Source organism: Rattus rattus, chromosome 3 (assembly GCF_011064425.1).
Source record: "Rattus rattus isolate New Zealand chromosome 3, Rrattus_CSIRO_v1, whole genome shotgun sequence".
NCBI lineage: Eukaryota > Metazoa > Chordata > Mammalia > Rodentia > Muridae > Rattus > Rattus rattus.
Window position 1 is genome coordinate 90195510 of NC_046156.1, and position 6208 is coordinate 90201717.

At 38.8% G+C, this 6208-nt stretch overlaps 1 pseudogene; it reads right to left on the reverse strand.

The window, feature by feature from the left end:
- Positions 1–1658: 1658 nt before the first annotated feature.
- Positions 1659–1750, reverse strand: LOC116897450 (annotated as a pseudogene).
- Positions 1751–6208: the final 4458 nt, after the last annotated feature.

Genomic DNA, 6208 nt, shown 5'->3' on the forward strand with positions numbered 1-6208 from the left:
CCGCCCCGCCGCCTGTTCTCGGACACCAACTCAGCCTCCGCTAGGGGAAGCCAGTGTTAGGGTTTTGACAATAGAGATGCCTATGCGCGTGTTTTACAGCCCACGGACACCCGTAGTGACTAATTCATTTAACAAGTCAGAGCACCTATTACGCGCCGAGCTTGTACTAGGTTTAGAACTACAACCTTCATCACTCAGGCCCCACGCCTGCCCTCGTAGAGACTTAGGGAACCGAGAGTTAACCTCAAAAATATACATGAAACTATCATCTGGATTGTAACTTCATGTATTCAATAGCTTTTTTTTCAGCAGGAAATAAACATTATATTAAATTAGTATAATCCGAATTTCAGAAAAATTAAAAGATCAGTTATTCCAAAAAAAAATGGAATTCTGGAAAAATATGCTAAAAAGAGGATGTAGTTCCCAAATTTTATGGCACTACTAACCCAGATTAAAGATCACCCAGTAGTATTGTTTCAAATTGCATCAAGTCAAGGCCTTCAAACTAAAGTGGAAAGGTTGGGGCAGAATTCAGAAACTAGTACATAAGCAAAGTGAAACTCTAGTTTAAAAAAATTATAAGATTGTAGTATTTCCAACTCTTAAAAATTGTACCAACTTCACCTGCCAACTTAAAACTATCAAAAAATTTTTGCAAAAACAATTGTTTAAGTTTACGGTTTTATGTTGGGTTGCATCCAAAGTTGATCCTGGGACACACACTTACAGCCCTCATGTCTGAGGTCGGACATGCCATATTTGGGTTTAAATTTATCATTTTAGTGCTTATTTTTTGTCTCATCTATTTTGTTTGTTTGCTTTTCTTTCATGCTGTTTTTAAAATTCCATTCTAACAATTTTTATACATTCTTTATACTTTTAGTAATGTTTCAATTACTGCTATGTACAAATCAGCCCCCCAAACATAGTTATTTAAAACCATAACTGATTTGTTCATGATGCTGGACTCTGCTTAGGAATTTCATCGGGACATAGTACCAGTAGCTCATCTGTATGGCATGATGGCTGGGCTTGGCTAGTCTAACTGAAATCAACTTAGAACATGAGGTTGAAGCTAGCTAGTGTCTCAGGCAAAATAAGCAGACAATAATGTGGAAAAGGCAAAGGTGGAAGCTAAGAATGCTAGAGAAAAAGAAGGCTTCTCCACCTGGCTGATTGAGGCTTCCTCATAAAATGATAATCTGAATTACAAGAGGGGGCATTCCAAGAGAACAAGCCTTAATATATGCACGCAATATGATTACTAATATGTCACTGACCCAAACAAATCACATGACCAAGTTCAATGTCTGAGAAGGATAACATCTTAATTCAATAAAGAGTTGATAATTAGAGGTAGTTTCAGAGCTAGTTTATTGTTTAAATATCGGTCTCTAGAAAACGGAAACTCATACTCTTTAAAAAGTTGGAGATGGAGGGCTGGAAAGATGGCTAAGTCAGTACTTAAGAGCACTTGATGCTGTGTTGGAGGACCTATGTGCAGTTCTCAGAAGCTAACAACGATTTCTAGAGGATCTGATGCCCTCTTCTGACCTCCATGGGTATTAGGCACAAACATGGTACACATACAGACACGTAGGCAAAATATCATACATATAAAATTAAGGACTTTTAAATTTGGAATATGAAACTTTAAAATTATACAATGCTTCATGAATTTTTATGCCATTCTTGCACAGGGCCCATGCTAATCTTTTCTTACTATATATGCTGCTGATGTGAGCATGAATTCACACACATGACAGGAAGTACCAGACTGCACTCTGAGCTCCCTATCATAACTGACTGGCATTCTGGGCTATTCTAGGAAGGGTAAGATTATATTCCTTGAATGAGAAGAGGGGTGAATGGGGCCATGAAGTTCCTGATGAACTTTTCTCCTTTATTAAAAGTATTTGGAGTCTTCTTATTTTTCTTGTCTTGAGGAAGAAGGGTGAAGCCTGGCTGAAAAATTTATCTCCCTAGATCTCATGCAGTTATGCTTCCTGTAAGGAGACCATTCCAGAAACTGCTCAATTGCTAGGAAAGCATTGCTTTTCCTAATAGTGAGCCTCTCCTTCCCTCACCGCCCTTCTCTTTTGACACATAGATAGAAATAGTGTCTCATGACAAAAATAAGAGGACATAATGTGAGAAACATGAAGCCGGAAGCCATAGGCTGGGGATGCTTGGAAAGAAAGGAGGAGCCTGGGTCACTCATGATATTCTGAAGCTGCTCTGGCAGTCCTAAAATGGCTGCTTCTGTTCCCCAGATAAACCTGAATTTGTCTCCACTTCCACCTAGAATGTGTAGCTGAACATAGATTTAGCTAGTACATAAACTCACAAGTTACCTTCTACTGAATGTTCTTGCTCACGATTTACCAGTGAAATGGTAACTTGACTTAGTGTATTAGAAGTACACAAAGAGCTGTTGCAAACTACTGTATCAACTCCTATACCATTTCTGCTAAATCCTGATATCTCAGATTACTATTAGAGTAAGAAATATTTATTAAAGGGAATAGGAAGTAGAAGGAAGAAGCAGTATCCAAACTTGATTCTCCCAAAGTCTCATTTTAACATTTTGATGGTCTCTGCCTTTTTTTCCAAGTACTTTTTTACCATTATGACACTAGTGCATATTTATATTATTTTACCTAATGTTGTACTATAAATAGCTTTCCAAGTTAGCACAAGTTAGCAAGGGTGTGGCTAAGTGAGACAACAAATACATATACTGTGGTGAGTAACAAAATATATACCCACAAGAATGGTTCTAAAAATACACAGAAGAAAAATTACTTTTAAGTAAGTAGCTGACTATAACATGTTTTGGTTAACTGTTTCTTGGCACTGAACATGTCAATTCACTTTTTAAAAAAAATAATAATTACTATTACTGTGTGTGCACAGCACAGTGTGTTTGTGTCAGGAGGTATGTGGGTGCAGACATGGCACGTGTGGGGTCAGTTCTCTCCTCCCACCTTTACATGGATTCTGGGGATCAAACCTATGTCCCCAGAATTTCAATGTGACTGACATCTCACTGCCCTCAATTCATTTAAAAAAAAAAATTCAATTCAAGTCAGTTGGTTAAATATGAGTAAACATAGAGGGCTACATATGGCATCTTAGTGAATGATTTCTAAAACTGGAGGCATCCATGTGGCTGTGCTATATGTTATATGTTTGTGTAGACCTTTTGTGACCATGTATTTTTATAAGCCATTTTTTAAATATGCGTAGAGGATAGAAAATTCTTAACTTCCAAGTATTCTTTTTAGTGCAAATTTTCATGACTATTGTGTTCTTGATTAACCTCAGCCTATTGTTAGAGTACTCCTAATGCTAATAAATACACTTTAGCATGAGAACCAAGATATCTTTTGTGAAATTCCAAGTGACTCAAAGAAACTAGTTTTCATTTTCATTAACAGTAAATGTTATCAAATGTCTAAATATCAGTATTCTGTTGCTTTCTGTTATTGCAATTATTCGTAATAGTTAATTTCCCAACATCCTTCTCCAGGAAAGATAATTACTTCTGGTTGCCACAGCACAGAGGAAACAATGACCAGCGTGACTAAGAGAGCTCAGTGAAAGGCTTGAGATTTGAAAACCAGCTTTGTCCTTTGGTATCGCTAAGCTGAGATCACAGGAGAACACAGCTACTTGTTCAAATAGTGAACCGGGAGCCCCTTACCTGTGAGTGCTAAGTTCAAGCTGTCATGTTTCCTACGCTCTGTGAATAATTAATGACTCAGATAGCTGAAGGTTTTTCCTGAATTCGTTTGGAACTGGACATTTTGAAGTCCTATTTTCCAAAGATGCTAGGAGACCATTACCACATTTTTAAAAAACATTTCTTAGTTATAATCACTCTCTCTTGAATCTCACTTATTTTTGCCCCTGCCTTAAGTGAGGCAACAAGTACTTATGTCTGGGAAACCAAGGGTAAAGATAAAGACCTAGGGGAAAGTTAAACACAGACTCTAAACACAGTGTGTGTTCAAATGTTTTGGCACGTTCACTCGCTCTTCTGGTTACCTCAGATGTACATCTGTAAATTGCCTGGTTATCTGCTGGCCTTTTAGCTTTTTAGGATTCAGAAAGTCTGGTGAGTTCTTCATTCACTCCAGTCATGGACCTGTTTAGTACTTCTTGCTGCATATCTAATGTAGTTGGTCTGGGGTCTCTGTGAGATGATTCCCCCAGAGATTCCCTGGATATTTTCCTGACCTCTTCTTCAATTGATTTAGTATAGCTTTTCAAGTACGTGTTGCTAGGCAGTACTTATGTGACATACATGAAGATGGCTGCTACCCCCCCTTTTTTTTTTCAGTTTGTCATAGTGAAACTTTTGAACCCACTCTTTGTCATTAGGAAAGCCTCCCACCGATTTTCTAGGCCTATTCCTGATCTCTGAGTCAGTCTCGGGACAGGTGGGGAGCTGTCATGGCAGCTCCCTAGGTACTGCTGTTCCAAGAGCTCTTCAACATTTGGAACACTCGAGAGCGGGAAGGAGGTGGGTTAATAAGATAAATAAGAAAACGACTGCATAAACTGTCGTAAATAACATAATAGATATAAACAGGAACAGTGCTAAAAACCATAGAAGGCAAATTCTGTTATCAGAAGGGAAAATTACCAGCCTTAGACTTTTTGGACTATGTACTAGTAGTATTCCTTAAAACATTTAGGAATTCAGTTACTTCTACTTGGAGTTCATCTAAAGTTGAACAGGATCATAAAACAGGAAGCCTGCTTCTAAAAGCTTTATGTCTGTATTTGAATTTCACCTGCAGGGGTCTATAGAGGCCAGAAAAGGGAGTTGGACCCCTTGGCCTGGAGTTCCAGGTGGGCATGAACCGCCTTCTGGATGGATGGTGGGAAATAAACCAGGTCCTCTGCAAGAGCAGCCCGAGTTCCTCTGCTGAGCCATCCCTCCAGCCACAGAACCCTAAGATGTTGAAAAAAGTGAGATCCTCAAATAAAACTAAAGGTCTGAATAAGCATGTACAGAAATAATTAGAATGAGCAGCCTTCTACCTGTGGGAATTCATCCCAAGAGTATAATGAAGGTGTGTGCACGGGTTTGATTACAAAATGAAAAAATTAGTAGGTTTGAGTGGCTCATTTTCATCCAGTTCAGGATCCCACTCTTCATCTTTTTGGAAATTTGTAGTGTTGTTTATTTCTGAAATTAGCTTCAACCCATGCACCATCAATCATTCTTTAATATTTTTTGTTTTGTTTTTAATGTTTTTAATTTTATTTTTCTTGGATATTTTATGTATTTACATTTCAAATATTATCCTTTTTCCCCTCTCCCATATCCCCTCATCCCTCCCCCTGCTTCTATGAAGATGCTCCCACTCCCACTTCAACACCCTGGCATTCCCCTTCCCAGGACCAAGGGCTTTTTCTCCTATTGATGATGGACAATGCCATCCTCTGCTACATATGTAGCTGGAACTATGGGGCCCATGCATGTGTACTCATTGGTTGGTGGTTTAGTCCCTGGGAGCTCAGAGAGTCTGGTTGGTTGATATTGTTGTTCTTGCTATGGGGTTGCAAACCCCTTCAGCTCCTTTAGTCCTTTCTGTAACTCCTCCATTGGGGCATTTCTGATCTTGTCAGGAGACATAGCAACCACAACCCAGCATTCTTCGTAAAGACTTTTATTTTCTTTTTGAGACAGGCTCTAGCCTGTCAAACTCACTGTGCTGTCACTTAAGTGCTAGATTACAGGCATGGGCCACCACACCTTCCTCAAGACTTTTTATGTTTTTCAGTAACAAAATGTAGGGGTAAAGTTTATTGGACCCTGGTTGGCTGTGTTACTCGGGCTCTTGTATTTAGCTTAAGTTTTCATTGATGTCCATACTCAGAATTGCGACTTTGGCAGATGAGAGAAAATTGCTCTGATGCCTACCATCTACTTTTCTCTGATTTTCCCACCAGGCAAATAGTGCCTAGCCCACAGGATTTCAACCTGACTGATTTTTGAGAATTACTCAAGCCACTTCACATATGAAGTATATATTATACATCTGTTTTTGATCGTTTCCCAAGGCTAGTCAAATCAGTATTTCTTAGATGAGGCCTGTGCACTGATGGGTACCATATTTGTCTTATCCTCCCTGGATCCTAGCAGAACACATGATATAGATCAGGTAGTTAGTAATGCCATTTATTTATT